The following is a 21,422-nucleotide window of genomic DNA, read 5'->3' on the forward strand; positions in this document are numbered from 1 at the left end:
TCAACTCTCGGTCCTTGTCCTTGTTCAGCTGTTGTTTCCCTTTCTTCTCTTAGTTCTTGGGCTCGCTTAGCCCCACGTCCGCGACTATGTCTTCCCTCCATACCCCTTCTTTCTCTCTCTCTCTCTCTCTCTCTTTTCCAAAAAGTAATTTAATGACTAAACGCAGTAAGTTGATTAAAGTAACTAAATTCTGGCACACCCAATACACAAATAGACATATACACATATAACACACCACATATCAAGGAGACAGATGATCGAATACACAAATACATATCAAGTTAGACAGATAATCATATACACAAATACACAAACTAACATCATGTAGTAACAATATACGGGCGAATAAAAAAAAGGCGATATGTCATCCCAGTCTCAGTTAAAATAACTCCGTTCTGTCTCTCACATCATTTTCTTTCCAAACCGAACACCCGTTGATCTCTTGTACTCATTCTAGCCAAACGAAGCCTATTCATGTTCCCAAAATGCAGGTCTCAAGTACTTAATATCGCCCTCAACTCTGCAGTACTCGGGCACGAGAATCCAAAATAAGACAATTCACATTTTGAGTTAGCCAGTCCCGAGAGTAAAATATCTACAATCGAAATTCCTACCCAACATACCTATCTATGATTCTCAGATACCACAAGAAAAATTTAAGGCCTATAACATTCACAGTTCATAGCTTATGCTCGAACGAGCACTTAGTCCTTCATACTTATTCACCACTTAGTCCAAGCTCACTCCGCGCAGAGACTACGCGCAGCAGGCTTTGATACCAACTGTGCCAGCCCCACCTCCCCCTAAGGCAAACCAAAGGGTTCGGTCGACTACCTGCCCAGCTCTCGCCGGGACTTAGTCATACCTCAAGCAAATCCGAAAGAAACCATAAGAATAAGTATAGCAACAATCAAAAACTTAAAGCGAAACTTATATACATTTCTAACTCGAAAAGGACTACGAACTCAAATATACAAAGGTTCTCAATTCTTCATACAACCAGCCCGCCAAACGCTAGGGCAAGAACCATTACAAAAAAAATTCAGAGATCTGGACTAAGCTAGTGTATACAAAGCTCCCGTCCTGGCTCGCCTTCCCCTGTTAAGGAAAACAAAACTAAAGGGATGAGTTAAAAACTCAGTGAGGTTCCGAACACATAACCAAACAATAAAGCCAATGCATTAACCATAGATAACGAATAATTCAAGAAACATTTACAATGGAAAGCGATAATAACACATGCATTAAAAGGATACGGGCTCATAGGGAGCCATTCATTCGTTCGTTCATTCATTCTCCTATCATTCCCTTATTCCTCCAATCATTTGAAAATGCATTTTTGTAAGTAAAACCCTTTATTTGCATTGACATTCGTTCATTCATTTCATTCACCCTCTCCTGGACGTTGGCCAGGCTCCACTCGACAACAAGGTAATACTCGAGTATACCAAACGTTCACCCGGGGTCACCATATCGCCTGACCGAGTCCGCTTCTTGCTCGAGTCAATCGGTAACAAAGGGCAGGGCCCAGTTCAGCCAAAAGGCTTACATTCATGCACAAGTAACGTTTCAATCATTGAATCATTGAAAATCTCACATTCATTTAGGTCCAGTGCGATAAAGTACACACTCGCCTAGAAAACTCGTTTTGGGAAATCATTGAGAGCACTTAACATATTATCAAACAATAACAACAAGCCATAAAGTCAAGGAAAATATAACAAACAAGGAACACTCACCTATTTACGCAGAATAACGTCCATAATATCCTTTCGGATATTACCCTCAGTCACCGATGAAACCTAAGATTAAACGAGTGAATATTACGGTTCATCTAGCAAAACAATTAAGTGAAATCGAAGAAACTCGACTATTTACGAGCAAAACGTATAAAGATGACTTTAAAGTGAAAAGAGGGCATTTGGATCTGTGGACGGAAATAACTAGGGTTTCATAAACCAAACGCATAACTAAACTCAAAAGGGTTATAAAATTTCCAACAGAAAACACTTCGACCAAAGACAAATCAGTATCCAAATAGATAGGCTAAGGAAATATTCTTTCTGAATCGTTTATGTGACTCAAAATCAACTTATAATCGAGTAGACATTATATACAAATGTCGTGATGAAAATCACGTGAAAGGGGGGACAAAATACCTTAATTTCACATTTAAAACCTCACTTGAAAGTAGTTTTCTCGTAGCCGAGAAAACCCTAATTCATACCTCTTTATTTTGGGAAGGAGTAAGTAAACATTTGGAGTTTCAAATTGAAGAGGTATCATGTTTTAAAATGGTAAAACAGTCATGATATTCGCCAAGCGGAAATATATGAGTTCAAATAGAAAGTAGTTTCTCGAATACCCTTCGAGAGCACCAATGTAGTTTTCCATGAAATACTTCCAACTTGACACAAAACACATTTCCAAAACCACTTTAACTCACCCACATTACAAGAAAATAAACGGATGGCATTTCCCCCTAAATTCTTCACTTTCACCCTACAATCCAAAAACCAATTCTCATAGCAATTTAGCCACAATCACACATACAGTTAACAAGCAATAAAATACATCCAATTAGGCCACAATATCCTTCAATCAAAGCCAATTAGAAGCTTAAAAGCCAACCATAAGAAAACCCCCAAATCAAAACCCTAGAACCGGAATTTATCCCCACAAGCAGAAATTTTCCGCAAACAATCGCAATTAACGCATAATAGTTCCATTTAACACCATCTCAATCCCTCAATCCAAGGCCAATCCATGATTATCATACAAAATCATAAAAATCTCCAATAAATCAGAAAATGGTCCAACTTTACTTAAAACCATGAAATCATCCACAACATAGCATCTTTAACCACTATGAAGCACTACCATACCATTATCAAAACAACAAGGAAACTTTCTTAGCAACTCACCTTATAACTCAAGAAAGGTTGGAACTTAAAGTTTCCCTTCCAAAAACAACTACACTACCACCTTTAACTCTTCTTGGCTAGCACTTATACGGAGTAGTTTGAACATCCAACGGTGAAATCTCAAGATTCAATCAAAAATTGAAACTAGGAAAATAAGAACTTTCTCTCTTCTCTCTAAGACACACGGCTGAGCTAAGGAAGAAATGAAGATATTTTGGGTCAAAAACTGAATAAAAAGGAAGGAAACAGGCAGTCAATGTTGGTGGCCGCCTGTGCCACGTCACAATCCGGCCGGAATCTGGCCGGATTTTTGGTCGAATTCTTGGCCGGATTCAAGGCAGTGGAAAAAATCATTTTTTTTCAAAACCCTCAAACAATCCGGCCAGCAATCCGGCCAAGATCTGGCCGGATTTGCGGCCGGATTTGGTACCAAGCATTTTCAACAGAAATTTCTTTTCCAAACTCACACGCCGCATTCGTCCGTACTTCCAACGAATATATATATCTATAATCTCACGTAAATACACTTAATATACACAACCACACACTCACATTTATAGTGAAAACTTCCTTGGAAACATGGATAGCAAATTCTTTTTCATTTTTGAAAGGAAAGTGAGAGTAAACCAAATGCTAAGAAAATGCAAAAATTTTTAGGGTTCTCACAGTTGGGCAGTACTGGATCCTTATCTGTGAATCTCTTACTATAATTTAGTCTTAAAATTAAGGGAGAATTCTTTGTTTGTGGTTTGAAAGGAAGAAAATTTTGGTTTGAGAGGGTGATACGGATTTCGTGGTATGATTGTAAAGATGAAAGGGACCTTACGTTGATGATTTGTCAACGTACAGTGTATAAGTTTAAGAGTTAGCAAGAATAGTAACCAAGTTTCAACTCTTCTTTTTATCGAATTTGAAGTGGTGTCACTTTTCACCTTTTGTTATCTTCATTGATCTTTTTTTTAGTATGTTAATTTAGCCATTGTGTTGTTAAGATTTTCTTTCTAGATAGATTATGATAGTGGCCTGAGTGAGGAAAAGCTCTTGACAAGTAGAAGAAAACGCTGTAGAATCTAGTTTTTTGAGTAAAGAAGATAATTTCAAGAACGAAATTCTGTTAAGGGGGGAGAAAATGTGAGGACCTGAAAAATTTTCTCATTTTATTTCTTCGAATACATTCTCTATACTTTACTTTATTGTCTTAATTCCTAGATATTTTTACAAGTGAATCATGTTTCAAATCATTTTCCATGTATATGTTAGTGCATGTTAAATTTTGTGAGAACTCTCACTTAAAAATATAAATTTCCCTAAATCACTTGCATTACCCTAAGATTAAATCAATTATGACATTTTCTTGCATTGTATTTCATTACCTTTTATTTGAATTGTAACATCTTCTTAAATTGGCATTATTTTATTTCACCACATACACTATGACCAAATATCTTTTTTATTGTGGTTGAGACTTTAGGTGATAGTTTAGGGGTGTTAGTTAGACAATGAAAACATTTGGAGGGTAGCAACTTTATTTGACAAAGATTAAAGGAAAAATGGCCAAGATTGAACCATGTGGCAAAACCCTAACCATTCATCTTATTTGACCAAGGAAATTAGAAGAATTTAAACCAATTTGGCTCCATTTTTCTCCTCTTATGGCCGGCCATCTTAGGTTCCAAGGGAAGAGAGAAAAACTTCAATTTTCTTGCTTTTTAACCCTAGCTTGATCTTGAGTAAAAATCAAAAGTGAAGGAACCTAGGTTAGTTGAGTGAACTACCTTCAAGTTTAGTATGTGATTCAAGCTTGGAGCTTTGGTTTTGGTGGCTTTTGGGTGATTCAAGTTTCACATAAGAGAGGTATATGATCCTTAACTCTTAGCTTTATTGTGTTATATCAAGTGTTTGAGGTTTTAATGGCAACTAGAGGTTGAGTTGAGGTTGTTTGTAGTGAAATTCCTTGAGTTAAACAAGTGGAAGTAGGGTTGGTTGTTTAGCATGCCATGTGTTTGATACTTTGTTTAAGCTTTGTTTATGGTTTTTCTTAATGTATTAACATGTTTTGGATCCTTTTAAAGTTAGGAATAACTATTAGAATGTTGTTTGAGTTACCTTTAATGAAAGGGTGGAAGTTGGAGTTGCATGTGAACTTGTGGACCATTTTGTTTTCTCTTGGCTGACCGGCCTTGGAGTGGAGGTTTCTCTTTGATTTTTGTGGCCCTTTCCACCTTAATTAAGCCTAAGGAACTTGGATCAACATTGGTTTAAGTTTTGGTGTGAGTTGAAGTGGAAATGAACAAGTAAAGTGGTTGTTTTTGGGCAAGTTAGTCGACTGTTTTGCTTCTTCTTTGTTGGCTAGACTGTTTTGATTCTTTTAATCATTTTGTATGTTGTACTTTAAGCTTCAAGGGTGCTAGATAACTTGATCCCCTGTATATGAACTCTAGGAGATTGAATTGGATGAATTTAAGCCAAAATGAGTGAAGTTGGCAAGAAGAAATAGAGTAACTTTGTTAAGGTTTGACCTGATCAGAGTAGAACAATTAGCCAACTTACCTGGACTACTGGTATTTGTAGGGGAAGAACTAGAGTCTGAATTTTATACCATTGGAAATCCCTTCGAGTCTAGTTTCCAACGCCACCAACGGCACATGATTTTGACTTTTTTACAGTAAGATATGACCGTTTTCCCAAGACTGCGCGGACAAGACTATTTTACCCGCGAAGACACTTATGAACTTAAATGAGATTTTTCTTTTGCTCAACTTTCTTGCACTTATCAAACTCATTTTCTTATGACCTTTTACTACATTTTGGGCTTAACTTGCATGGTGATTTGAGTCGATTTAACAACCCACTTGGTCACCTATTGAACTTACATTTGGGTTGGAAAATAAACCTAGAATGTTAACGATTTCACTTGTTGCCCTAGGGCTGAGAAATGGAGGTGAACGTAACCAAGGAACTTGATGATTGAACTCTGCATTTCTTCACAGGTGAGTGTTCTAAGTGCATGAAAATATTTATGTGGAATGTCTCCTTGCTTGAATATCATGCTTGTTTGGTTAAAGTAATTGCTCTTGAATTGATGACCTTTGGGACGAGGATGTACTTTATCATACTCGATCCTTTGTAGTTCACTTCATGATATTGATATGAAATGAATTGTTTTACTTGCACTTGACTTGTTGGTTACTTGGATGGTTATTCCACTGACTTTCTTCTGTGCTTGGGGCACGTGTTACATGCTCACTGTTGTTAGAAATCACTAGGTACTTGATTTATCGTCGCATAGGCAAGTGTGTACATTATTGCACTTGAACTAACTCGACTAAACTTTTGAGATTTTCTTAAAATATGTACCGGCCATTTTGTTATAACTGAAATGTGGCTAGAATCCGGCCACTTTATGACCGAATTTCCGGCCGGATTGTCGACCGGACTTGAGGCAATGAGCATAAAAAATTTTAAAGTCTTCCCTGTAAATCCGGCCTTGAATCTGGCCAAATATGTGGCCGGATTTGGTGAGAAAATTTCTGATTTCTATAGTTTTCCTTCAGTCTTCTTGTTTGATCTGGTTTTCATAACAACCCGATTCTCAACTATTTGGACTTGAAATACTTCGAATGCTTGAAAATGTGAATTACTGGATATTACTTGTGACTTGGTTACAGCGAGGCGAGTGTTTCCTTATTCGCCCTCGACCTCCAAGAACTTGAATTAATTGATCCTGCATGCGGACTTGTATATTTATGTGCATGATTGTAAACCGGCTGCATTTCTCTTGTGGCATTTAAATAGTAAACCGGCTACAGCCTTTGTGAGACCCCGTAATTTTCTCATTTTCTGGGTTTTATTCTATTTAATGGCATATTTTTCTACATTTTCTTTATTAGGAAAATTTCTAGGTAATTTTTATGAGTAAATATTCTTTTTTAGAAAATTTTCTAGTATTGGTTAGTTTTTGAGAAATTAAGAGCGTATACCGGGCATGGGACCCGCTAGTGCAGTAAGTTCGGTAAAATTGGGCCAAATAGGTTAAGTTTTTGTACTGGGATTAATTTGCTAGATGTTAAGAGATAATTAGAGGTTGCTTAGATGGTTAATGATGGAGAGACAAAAGGATAAGTTTTAACAAAAAGGGACGCTAGGTGTCTTCACATGGTTGGGACTTGGACTTTGACTACTAATTCCTAACTTTACTAAATACCGATTTGGACCAAAAATCATCTTCATTTTGTCTTGCTTTGGCCGAATTTCTTAGAGAGGAAAGGAAAGAGAAGGTTTCAACTACTTCATCCATTTCTTGCACAAATCTTGTGATCCAACCATCCAAACTTGAAATCACTCCATAAAACTCCCTAGCTAGGTAGGATTGTGGAAGGTGGTGGAGTGGTTTGGAAAGAGGAGGTGCTAAAGTGCTTCTTTTCTTGAGGTTTCAAGGTGAGTAGCTAAGGAATTCCCTCTTTGATCTTGTTAATGTCAAATTAATGGTTTATGTTGGTTAAAGATGTGATTTTATGGAAGATTAGCACTTGAATGCATGAATTTCAGATTAGGGTTTCTAGTTTCTTCAATTCTGCCCGGTACTTTTACACCTAGTTAGAGGCCGAATTGGCCTTAGCACAAAACATTAAAGTTGTAGAGAATGCTTTTTTCTAGTTTCCTGTAAAGTTTCAGCCCAATCCGAGCTCGGTAGCCTGAGATAAGATGGCAATACCCAGACTGGTCCAGGTAGGAATTCAGCGAACAGGGTTGTCATTTCACCCAATCTGACCGTGACTTTTCACCATGATCCTTACCGAATTAGATTTTTTCCAAAACATGAAAGTTGTATCCAATAGTATAAAATAGTTTCCTTCAAAATTTCAGCTTGATCCGACAACTGTAGCATGTGAAATGACCGAAATACCCTTGACTGTCCATGAAACCTGTTTCACGCCCAGAATTCTGTTTTTGTGTAGTTTTCCATTTTAGATCATGAAAATGCATGATTTGGCCTTGGAGGTCTTCATAAGAAATGTAGGGTTGTGTTTAAGCTTCGAAACACCATAAGATACACTTCAATCGGACTTCGGTAGTCTGAGTTATTACTGTTTAACAATTGTGCGGTTAGCCAACCTGTTTGTGAGATTCTGGTTTCGTATATTTCAATTTTGGCCTAGATACATTGCAAATTGGACTGAGTGGCCTTCTTCAACATTGTATCCCTTTCTCTTAGCTTCGAAACGGTGTACATTGCACCTCAATCCGACTAGTGTCGCTTCAGTTGTGTTAGTTCCGCTAAACAACAGTAAATCCACCTTTTGTTTTCTAACCTAAACGTCATTTCCGTACTTATTATTAGCTTGATTTTGTCCTTGTATTGTCTTGAGCCTATTGAACGGCTATTGAAATTAAATTGTTGTGTGTGTACCTTTGGGTTGGAATGATAAAAATAATGAAGCCATAAATGGCTGGAAAATAGGTAAATACAAAGGGCGTGCTGCCCAAATTTTCGATCGAGGGCTAAGTTTCTATTTGAACTTGTATATTTTTCGTTTGGCAAATACTATGACCGTTTTCCATCTTAAAACATGATACCTTTTCCATTTGAACCTTCAAATGTTTATTTACTACTTCATACCAAAATATAGAGGTATGACCTAAGGTTTTCTCAGTCAAGACATGTAGGCCACAATACCTACTTGAATGTATATTGATTTTGAACCACATAAACGATTCCGAAAAAATAATATTTCTGAACCTATCTAGTTGGATTCCGACTTGACTTTGTTTCAAGTGCTTTCCTTTGGGAACTGTTATAACCCTTTGAGTTTGGTCCATGACACCTAGTTGTTTCACCTTTATCCGTTTTACTTGTAACTAGTCGAGTTCCTTGATTCCACTTACTTGTTTTGCTAGATGAATTGTAATATTCTTTCTCGTCGAATCATAGGTTTTCTCGGTGACCAAGGGTAAGATCCGATAGGACATTTTGGACGTTATTTTGCATAATTCGGTGAGTGTTCCTTGTTTGCTATATTTTCTTGACTTCATGACTTGTATTATTGTTTGATAACGTGTTAAGTGCTTTCAATGATTTTCAAAACGAGTTTTCTAGGCGGGTGTGTACTTTATCACACCCGACCTAAATAAATGTGAAATTTTAAAAAATTGAATGATTGGAACGTTACTTGTGCATGAATGTAAGCCTTTTGGCTGAATTGGGCCCTGCCCCTTGTTACCGATCGACTCGAGCCAGAAGCGGACTCGATCGGGCGATTTGGTGACCTGGGTGAATGTTTTGTATACTCGAGTATTACCTTGTAGGTTGGTGGAGGTTAGTGGAGCCTGACCAATGTCCAGGAAGGGTTGAATGAAATGAACGAACGTATCCTTTTCATGTGTGACTTATTGTAAATGTTGTAAATGTTTCTTGACTTATTGTTTGATTTATGGCTTGATCCTATGTTCGGAACCTCACTGAGCTTTTAGCTCACCCCTTTAGTTTTGTTTTCCTTAACAAGGGACGGCGAGCAGGATGAGAGCTTGGTATAGACTAGCTTGGTCTAGCTCTTTGTTTTGTAATGGTTCTCGGCCTAGTGCTTGGCACGGGCTGGTTGTATGGTGAAGTGAGAACCTTTGTACATTTGATGGTTGTACTTCCTTTTGAGATACCAATGTATATATAAGTTTCACTTAAGTTTTGGATTGTTGTATGTTATTCCTTTGGTTGTACTCCGAATTTGATTAAGGAACGACTGAGTCCCGGCAAGAGCTGGGCAGGCGGTCCGCCGAACCCTTTGGTTCGCCTTAGGGAAAGGTGGGGCTGTCACATCCTTCTTGTAGTGGTTGAATTGTAGACCAACTACATTTCTCTTGTTGTGGTTGAGCTGGGTCTTCGACCATATCGGAGACGTCGGGTAAGTGGAATCTAGGGTTACTCATGTATATGTGTAAATGTAAGTCGATAACGGTTGAACTGAGCCCTCGTTGGACCTCTTGCTTTAGACTAGCCTCAAAGCGGTTCGGTAAGCTGGACAATCTTGGGTAAAGGACAAGTTCCTAACTTGTTTATTCTGGACTGGAATTCATCACTTGAACATTGATATTACTAAATACGGAGCGTTAAGTGACAACTAATGTCTCCAATCATTTACTGCGTGGGCATTGGATAACAGCCGATGATTCCATTCCTGAGTACTGAATACTTGGGGCTATAAGCCATATTTTAAATTATGTATGTCTGGGACTATAAGTCCAACCCAAGGCTAGTTAGTCGAATCGAGCCGACAAGGGATTGGTCAAGGAGATCGATGAATCTTGGGTATTTCTTTGACGTTCGGGCCTGGTAAGGGATATGTTTGGTGGATGAAAATTAGGGTAAAGTGGAGATCTATGGACATTATACTTTCGTGGTTGACAGAGAGTCAATGGACCTTGATCAACTTACTGTGGAACTTGCTCCTGAGAGTTACCTATATCCTTTGCCATGAATGTATTCTTTACTATACACTTTTGCATGATCTATCTGGCTACTTGCTTAACTATATGCTAAGTTATGATCTATTTGAATTTGACTTGTTTCTTGATGTTAGGGTATGCTATCTTGTCTCTTATTTTACCTGTTTGGTTACTTGGAATCTTACTGGATTTTTAGCTCATTCCATGCTATTTGTTTTCCTTACAGGGATGAGAACATGAGAGGTTGATTGAGGAAGGTCTCAATTTCTTCTAAGTTTGTTAGTTGCTCGAGTGAGTACTTCGTAGATGTCTAGCCAGCTTGTTTGGTTGATTTTCTTGCAAGTTTGACTCATTGGTTGTATTGTAGATTGTGTGGACAGTGGATGTCCATGAGTGTATCTATCTTGAAGGTTGTTTTTAATATCGCTTTTATTATTGAGGTTTTATTTGAAATTTCATGATATGTGACTGAGTCCTAACGAGAGTTGGACAGGCTGTCCGCAAAACCCTTGGGTACGCCCTATGGGGAGGTGGGGCTGTCACAATCTTCGATCCAATAGCCATAAAATATTATATTATTTTATAAATTTACTAATATATATTATTTAATTAAATATATATGGATCTAGGTAAGGTCTGATATGGACTTGAATTTGGATATGAATTCTAGAAAATCAGACCCTACCCAGACCCACGACTCTCTCACAGGGTCTAGGTCTGGGTTGGGTCTGAATTTGAGAAATTAAATCCAAACCCTACCCAAATATATTGGGTCTGAATTGGATCTAGATAAGACCCGACCCATTGACATGCCTAGTTGGGTTAGAGGACAATAGACTTTGAGAACAATTCGGACAGTAGAAACCTTTATGGTAGGAACTTCCTACCATAGGCAGCTCCTCAGAGCATGACACGTGTGTTTATGAAATGAGGAGCTCACAAACCGTTATGTTGCAGTGATAACACGTGTGAAAATAAACCAAACAAGACATGTCCGGATGTAGCCTTTTTTCCCCTCCAATTCCTCCGTTCACTGTGCATTGTTTCCCCACTGCTTTATTACATTTAAAAAATTGTGAAGCTATACTTTTCTGCACCTAATATACCAAACAATTTAATAAAATTAATAACAACATACCAACAATATATACCCATGACATAAATATACTAAACAATTATAAAAATTATTAGGATTATATAATTACTTTAGAACTTGCTCCTAAACACCGTGCAACTAAATTTTTCATTTAAACTAATGATAGTACAAAAAAAGACTAATTAATGAAAATACGATCTCGAAAAATTTTTAATTCACAGTCACAATATGTGAATTCATGATAAATACAAAAAAGTATAGTACTTTAATCATATAATGAAGGAAAGCCATAAAGAGCAGGCCATTTACGAGAAAAATTTTCATTAATAAAAATACCAACTCTTCACGGCTTTCTTACCAGTCCACCAACGTATGAGCAAAGTGCTAATAATTAAATTAGTAATTTTTTCGATTTATACATAATTAAATTTTTTTTTGCATTTCCACAAAAAATAAATGAAAAATTTTTATCAGAAAGCACAAAAGTCAAAATGATTGGTCTAAAAGAGAAAGGAATAGCAGATATGTACAGTACTTGTATTTCACGTTCGAAAATGCTACAGTGCTGTTTTTGAAAAACATCCCCAAAAACATCTAATCCAAACAGAATCAATCTTCATTATTTAAAATACCAAATCTGTGAATGTGTTTTAACTGTTATCCATTGGTATCCTAAAGTATCATTTTCCCATCAAATACCAGTTCTTTAACACCCAATTTTTCATAAACAAATTTATTTATCGGATAATATAAAAATATATCAATTTTCCAATAAATAACTATTTCCAATAACTAGCTGGTGATTTATTGGAAAACAGGTTTATTTTTATTTTATCCGATAAATAAATTTATGAAAAAATGGGTACTCTATTCTTATAATAGAGGAAAACCATAAAGAGTTGGTGTTTTATGAAAAAATGGATACTCTGTTCTTATAATATAGGAAACCCATAAAAAGCTAGTGTTTTATTAGAAAATGAGTTTATTTTTATTTTATCCGATAAATAAATTTATTTATGGAAAAATGGGTGTTAAAGAACTGGTATTTGATGGAAAATGATACTATAGGATACCAATGGATAACAGTTAAAACCCATTCACAGATTTGGTATTTTAAATTACAGTCTTCATTATTTAAAATATCAAATCTGTGAATGTGTTTTAACTGTTATCCATTGGTATTTTAAAGTATCATTTTCCCATCAAATACCGGTTCTTTAACACCCATTTTTCCATAATCAATTTATTTTTTGGATAAAATAAAAATATACTCATTTTTCAATAAATAGCTATTTCCAATAAATAGCTAGTGATTTATTGTGTGAAGACCCGAAAAATTTCTTATTTTATCAAATATTAATGGTTTAATTAAGTATTTATCCACCTGTTTTCCCCAAATAATTTATTACGACCATTTTAAATCCATTTGTATGGAATAATGTCTTCATTATGTTTTTGAAATGTCCCGTTAACAACTTCAATTTTCGAAAGGATTGTTTAAGTGCGAGATAGTGAACACGAGTGTTTCGAGGTGATATTATATTCGAGAGTATGATTATCCTGGGGAAATTAAGAACGGACAATAGCAGATTAAGAAAAGTTAATCGAGAATTAAAGGTGAATAAGTTCTAAGTGAGCATATACTACTCACGCGTGGATAGTTTTCCAAAAGACGCTTGGATACAAATTTATTGGAGATTTGAGGAGGTAATACTCGACTCATGTGAGGACTCGAAAAAACTCCTATTAAAACCCTATTTTGAGTTTATTTAATTATTTACTTGTTCATTTATTCCGAGTATTATTTTCTAGATCTATTAGACCTAAATACATGGTAATATAACTTCGTTATATTTTAAAAGTGACTTGTTTCAAGAATTAATTTCCGGGAGCGCGTTTAGTAAAAAAAAAAGTGAATAGTGCTTGGAGATTTTATCCGCTTGAGAGTGCAATAAGCTTGGAATATTGGAGACTCGTACTATGGTTCTAAAATAGGAAATATTATGAATAAATACTCAAGTGATAGTTAATAGTGCAATCGTTATAAGAATTTTCCGAAAGTTTCGCGTTATAGCGTTAAATTTGGCGGTACGCGTTTTCACACGCGCGACTTCATTTGAGGGACTTTAGACCCTTATTTCGGGACAATTAAGAGTGAATAATATTTACATGAATATAAGTGCATTAGAGGTTTAGTGCACTAGTGAAACAAATGCGAGAGAAATCGAGCCGTAATCGTACCAAACGGCCCCTAATGAGAGTTGACTTTTGGGTGATTTTGCACCACACATTGCACCTTCTCTTGGAAGCTAACTTGGATCAAACACACTCTCTCTTCTCTCTCCTCATGGCCGGCCAAGACACCCTCTCTCTCTAACTCCTTGTTCAAAAAAAAATTCTGCACACTAATCTTCCCCAAAACCACCCCAAATCACCTCCAAATCACACCAAACTTGGAGACCACTTAGCAAACCTCTTGGAGATTATATCTAGCTAAGGAGGAGGGGAGCTTTCACGGTTTCTTGGAGCTTCAAGAGGGCCGAAAATTCTGACCTTGCAAACCAAAGGAGTAGGTAATGATCAACCCTTGGATTCTTATCTTTTGGAGATTATATGACAAGATTAAACTCATGCATGCACTTAGTTACTTGATTATGGTGTAAGAATGTGATTGTGGGCTCTTGGAATTCCCACACTTGGGTTGTTGTTGCTGATGTGATGATTGATGGTGATTATATTGTTGGTTTAGTGATATTAATGATGCATTAGTGGTGGGTAATTGGTAGGAACTTCATTGGGTGTAAGAGGCTAAAATTTCCGATTTTGCCCCTGCCATGTTCGGCCATTTCCAGGCCAATTTTTAATGGTTTAATGGCTTGAATTGAATGTTTGTAGGATGTATTAGATGTGTGAAAAATTTCATTGAAAAATAATGAGGTTTGAATGGGCAAATGAATTTTTGTTCGAAACCAGCAAATCTGGAAAACTGATTCGCGTATGCTCTGACCAGCAGTAGTATTTTGGCTATAACTCTGTCCTCGGATGTCGAAATCATGTGCCGTCAGTGGCGTTTGAAACTAGACATTCCTAGCTTTAATTTGGTATATAATGCACGTTCTGATTCTTTGTGAGCAAGCCGAACCAAATGTTTTAAGTTCGCTGTCCTGTTACTCTGTTCTTCTGGAATGAAGTGTTCAGGCAGCAACTTGATGCCCGAATTTGAACCAGATGGGTGCCGAATTTGGAAACGATTTCTTCTGTGATATTTTAACTCTATGAATGCATTTTCCAACGGCGTAAGCCATGCTCGATTTCGAGCTCTAATGACTGAGTTGTGACTGAAACAAGTGGACTGCTCTGTTTTGGAAAACCCTAATCTTTGGACTGGTTTGGAACAAAATCTTGGAGTGAACTTGTTAGTTGATGTTTTTGATATTAAACACTTACCAAAGGTATTATGGATGTATCTTAGACCCTTATTTCACAAATGAACCATGTTTGGGTAACTTTCTTGGTTAAACGATTGGAAATTTGGAAAATGAAAGTCAAAGGCAGATTGCCTTAGGATTTTTCTTGAACTTTGGCTGGCTAATTAACGACCTTGCCGAAGGTATTTTTCCCCGAAATTCGATAGAGAGATACCTTCCATATAGTATTGAAATACTGCCAATTTTGGTGCCGATTCAAGTTCGTTTCGATACCCAATTGAATTACTAAAGTTAGAGGTTCAAATCTGGAAAATTCTCATCCAGTCTTGAACTTGCTCAACTTCGGGCTACCGTATCTCGGTGCTCGAAACTCCGATTCTTGATCCGCTTGTTTTGTTATAAACTTCACTTGCAACACTAATTGAGCTGCAAAATTCAGAGGCCGGTTTACAACGTGCGAATCGTGCCGAATTTTCAAAGTTGGCCAAAATCCAACTTCATTCTGCCTTGTGAACCAACCCTGCACCTTCAAGCTCATTTTTGAGCACTTTTCACTTCGATTCATGGAAAAGCGTCTTCTAGGAACTTATAGTACTTTCTAAGAGGTTTCCAACGGTATAAAGTTTTCCAATTTTTGACTTGTACCGAGTGAGTTACGATTTTTCAAAGATTCATAATAAAGCTGAAAATTTTCCAATTTCAAAGAAATAGAGTTTTTCAAGAACTCTTTACACTTTTGATATTATCTAAACGTTTTGCCCACGATTTTCATGATAAAAACTCAACTAATATTATACTTCATAAAACGCAAGTTGAATCTCGATTTACGAGTAATTGATGTTCATTTTTTGTGAAATATTCCTTAGATCGTACTAATGTACAATCTTACTTGATAATTGAGATACTTGAGTAATTATCCACCATTAACTGCCAGGCACACAAGGAGACCTTCAAGAGGATCTCACAGTGGACACTTGAACTCCAGCGAATAATCTTTATTAAATTGCTCGGTGAGTGTCAAGTGTGTGAATCTTTGATACTTGCTTAATTGTGGTAATTATTAGAGATTTTAAAAATAAGGGCGGGTGTGTACTTTATCGCATCCGTTCTGATTTCAAATGAATGAATGAAATGTATTGAATGAATGAATGAAATGTATTGAATGAATGAATGAAATGCAATGCTATGTAATGGTTACATATGTCGTTGGAGTGAACCTCCTCGACTTTCAAATGAATGGGGGACGCCCAAACTCATAAGCCGACCTTGAACTCGAGCCAGCAATGGGCTTGGTCGGGGATTTGGACGAGTCATGAGATACAAATAAGCTCGACCTAATAAGAGGTCTTGCTTGGCATACTCGTTGAGTATCGCCCAATATTGGCCATTGTGGGCCCTTGGGGTGTACGGTGGACGGAGGGAAGTAAGTGGTGATCTACGGAAATAGAAATACCGACCCGGTTGACAGGAGGGTCAATGCGGGAAGGTATACGAATGACATCGGCAGAGCGAGTGGAACTTAGCTCCTGAGAGCTACTATATCCTTGAATTGTTTCTGATTATTTTTCCTGCTCAAATGGTACTTTATTGAAATATCACGGTTTTATTTGATAAAGTCGAGATTGCTATTTGAACAATGTGCTTGCATGTGTGTCCTTGGCCTCACGAGCGTTTTGCTCACCCTGTAGATTTGTTTTCCTTAACAGGACTGGAAATGGAGTTAACGCGGAGAAATCTCCTTTTGGATATATTGTGTTTTAGGGTTTCAGGTGTATTTTGGCTTGACCCCTTTATGATTGTACTTTGGAAGTTTAATGTATCATTCGGATATCTGTGATGTATATTTTGAAATTTAAGTTGTATTATGAATGCACGACGTGCGGGTGGCAAGCTGATAGGTACCTTGTGATGTAACCATGAGAACTGTCACAGTTGGCATCAGAGCCATATGCTGACAGGTTGGGTAATGGATGGATATTGTTAAGCATGAACGTTTCCGCACTATATGTATTCGTATTAATTTGATTTTGGTATCTAGTATCGCTTTAAGGTTGAACGTTATTGCTTGAGTCCTAGCGAGAGCTAGGCAGGCGTTCCACGGATACCCTTTGGTGCGCCTTAGGGAGAAGTGGGGGCGTCACAGTTGGTATCAGAGCTTAGGCTTTAGATCTCTGTAGTGTATCCTAGGCTTAAATGTTTAGGATGCCGGACTGTGGAATTTGATTGAAAGTTAAGTGACTGCTTGTGAAAATGAAAATTAGAACCTGGGCTCGAATTGGTGGATGACAAGGAGTCTTGATATGGTGTGATACATGTGGGATAGTATGAAGTGATCAAATCTTGTTTATTTCGTGTATCTGGACCTACCTAAGCTTTTACTCTTAAGTGTAAACTACAGAAGGTAATGGTGATATTGAATTGTCTCGGGGGCGCCTTCCGGTGGTCCACTATCGAGAGAGTGAACTAAAAGAGCATTGGAGAAATGGTCCGATTTACTGGACTAGGACTTCATGTGAATTTCAAAGGATTTGCTGAGCCCAAATAGTGGGGTGTTGATAGTGGTCGATTATTTGAAGTGGCTATCCGAAGAAACTGGAGTGATTCGAAGGGATGATCGAGAACTGAGGACAATTGCAGATGCCTAGACTACTAGAATTCCTGAAATTGAAGTTGAAGTACTTCAGGAGCGAGGGAGACAAAGGCCCCTGGTGAGAAACTTCAAAAGCTAAGAACCGACTTGTTAGGTTAGTGTCCGAAATTAAAGACACAATGGATGAGTCGGTGGCTAGGTGTGTTACCTTAGTTGCATGAGTGGGGAATGACAAGATATTCGATAAGGGACATGAGATCTAAAACTCCTAGTGCTGGAAGTGAAACTGATCCTATGGAGGTAGTGAAGACTTTTGGGTACTGCCAATCACTAATTTAGTGATTTAAACTATTTTAATAGTTTGCCAAAGATAGACAGGGTGACGCTCGCTTAAAGGCCGTTGTATTTTGTGCCTTGTTTCAATATGTTTTCTACCTTTTGAGGCAATTAAACATTTCTCATGACATGTTTAACCTTACTACTTTATGATTTTAAGATCCATGATTGGGGTTATACGTATTTACGATTATCTCGGCGTTTTCCCTTTTATTCTCATATTTGTTTAGCATGATCAAGTCTCGCTTTCAAACTTCGTTTGGGTGCGTTCATTTCATGCCATGTTTATATGACTGTTAAAGTTATGAGTGGCCAAATAAGTAAAAGGGGGATCGAGGGCGAGGGGGTTAGACCACCCCAAGCTCCAGGGGATAATTAGGGAACGATTGCTGGATTGAACCGAAACCCTAGAAAAGGGAAACACCTACATAGCTCCTACTATTGGCCATACGACTGATATCCTAGAACAGTTGGTTGAGTACCAAAGCTCCGGACCAATAAGCCAACCTAAGGACCAGGAGAGGTGTGAAAATGAAATGATTCTTGGAGGTCGTCTATCTAGGTTTCATGGGGGACCTAACCTTGAAATAGTAAGATTGATTTGAAAGGATACATAAGGTACTAATGGGACTACGAGATTTTGATCTCTTTTCGAACAAACTTCATAGACAAATATCGAAGATTGAAGTAAGACATGAAAAACTTTATATCAAGGAATAGAGTCCCCGTATCTGGTTGTAATTGGAATTAGTGGTAGTAATTTTATGGAGACTCATGAACTCACTCATTTTCGGCAGAGAATAACTAAGATTTATATTTCGGGGTGACCTATGAACAAAAGAATGAAAGAGTAATCTGGCTCGAGCTTCCATTATGCATGGCTACACTTTTGATCCTCTGATTTGCCTGACAGGTTAGCATTTGACTTAAGTCAACTGGTAAGATGACAATTTTGGAAGAAATGCGTAAGGAATTGAACCTTCTTCGAAACGAGGTAGAATTTCAAAGGAAATTAGCTGACTACTGGGAAGGACGGTGGAAACAAGAATATGCAGAGAAAATTGAATTACTACGCCAGAATGTAGAATTAGAGAAGAAATGCAAAGAAAATCCTCGAACTGGCCAAGCCGCCACTTCTCATGCACATTGTGGATACTGCGGCAAGGTTAACCACATTGAGGCCGAGTGCTGGATGAAGCAAGGAAAGTGTCTGAGGTGTGGTAGTACTAAGCATAGGATTTCAGATTGCCCTAGAGCTTTCAAAAAGAGGAAGTACTCAATAGCCAACTAGGTCCACCGTAAAACGATCAAGTGCCAGATGGGAGTAATTAGTACTAATGGCTATGAACGGGGTCCTAGTAGCGAAGGTTTCACAGATTGAGATGGTTTGACTTCACTCGAGGAATAGAGGTGGTAGTTTTACCCTAGACTGGGCTAGCACCTTTGGAGGTTGTGATCTTTTGGAGAAAAAAAAAAAAAAAAATCTTTTGTTGTTTTGTGTCCTGGCAACTTGACATGTTTTGCTACAATCCTATCGTTTCTCCTTTTCCTTTTGAGAGGAATTCATAAACCTCTTCCAACTGGATGTAATTATTATGATCTTTATGACTCATGAAAACTTACTTCGCTTTTAATTGTTTTTATGACTTACACGTATGTTTAAATCCTACCCCACGCCCTTAGAATTATAATAAGACGCGAATAGTATTGGATGTGATCGAGATTTTGCTTGAAGAATATAGACCAGCTGAGGTCTTGATAGTGACTAGAGATCGGGATCGAAGTGAGGACTTAGTGTTGAAATGGAATTCAATGTTGGAAATGCCAATTTGAGATATTAAAATCGGTGGATTGAATTAGTAAAAGGAAATAATTAATGGATTCAATGTGCCTAACGATTAAGGACTAGATATCGTATTTGGAATGAAGGCTAGAAGCTATGTATTGATAGATTATGGAGTCTGGAACGATGTGACCATTAAGAACAACTACCATTTCTCTTACATGGATAAGAATTCAATAATTTGTGAGGAGCCGTGATCCTATTTAAGTTGGATTTAAAGAAGAGATATTACCCATTTGGGAACCCTAGGAACTAATGTGGTTAATACCGCTTTCAAATTAAGACATGAATACTCTAAAATTTTCGGTACACCCTTCGAGTTGACAGATGCACTAGAAGTATTTATGGATCCAAGGTATCGGAGTTAAATCGTATTTGGACAAATCGGTGGAGGCATTTATTGATGATATATCGATATACTCTAGTGTTGAGAAGGTCATGAAAGACACTTGATGGTAATTTTACGAACCTCGAGAGAACGCCAACTTTTGTTAAGTTCAATAACTGTGGGTTCGATTGGAAGAAATAATCTTTCTACGTTATACAGTATCTAAGGAAGGAATTATTATTGACTCAGCTAAAATGAAAGATTGTATAAGAGGAAGCGACCAGAGAAGCATATTGAAATTTGGAATTCTCGGAGTTAGTCGAATACTACCTTTGGTTTATCAAGGATTTTTGTAAGAGTGCAAGACTTGGCAAGTTATGTGGGATTTTTAAATGTGAGGAGGAATTTTGAAAGTGAAAAATGTTAAATCGATGCACTTGTGTTAGCCTTACCAAGCTGAGGAGGCAGTGTTGTGATTTATATAGATGTTTCAAATGATAGTTTACAATGTATACTACTGATGCATGACGAGGTGATTGTGCATACTTCTGGAAAGTTAAGATATCACGAGAGAAAGTAGCCAACTCATGATTTGGAGTTAGTGGCTGTGATATTCGCATTAAAGAAGTACCAACATTTCCTATATGAGGTAGACAAGAAGCCACTTAAGCTACTATCCGATTGGGAAGTTAAATTGCATTTTGGTGATCAAAAACTTGATTGTTAATTGGGCAGATAGAAACTATGAGATAAGAATTGGAAAGTGTAAGTTACTGACTAACTTGCTAAGCATGACTATTGAGGGATGTGATATTTTTCTAAGTTTGAATTTCGAGGACGAAATTCCTTTTAAGGAGGGGAGGATGTGAAGACCCGAAAAATTTCTTATTTTATCAAATATTAATGGTTTAATTAAGTATTTATCCACCTGTTTTCCCCAAATAATTTATTACGACCATTTTAAATCCATTCGTATGGAATAATGTCTTCATTATGTTTTTGAAATGTCCCGTTAACAACTTCAATTTTCGAAAGGATTGTTTAAGTGCGAGATAGTGAACACGAGTGTTTCGAGGTGATATTATATTCGAGAGTATGATTATCCTGGGGAAATTAAGAACGGACAATAGCAGATTAAGAAAAGTTAATCGAGAATTAAAGGTGAATAAGTTCTAAGTGAGCATATACTACTCACGCGTGGATAGTTTTCCAAAAGACGCTTGGATACAAATTTATTGGAGATTTGAGGAGGTAATACTCGACTCATGTGAGGACTCGAAAAAACTCCTATTAAAACCCTATTTTGAGTTTATTTAATTATTTACTTGTTCATTTATTCCGAGTATTATTTTCTAGATCTATTAGACCTAAATACATGGTAATATAACTTCGTTATATTTTAAAAGTGACTTGTTTCAAGAATTAATTTTCGGGAGC

The sequence above is a fragment of the Coffea arabica genome, chromosome 9c, assembly GCF_036785885.1.
Source record: "Coffea arabica cultivar ET-39 chromosome 9c, Coffea Arabica ET-39 HiFi, whole genome shotgun sequence".
NCBI lineage: Eukaryota > Viridiplantae > Streptophyta > Magnoliopsida > Gentianales > Rubiaceae > Coffea > Coffea arabica.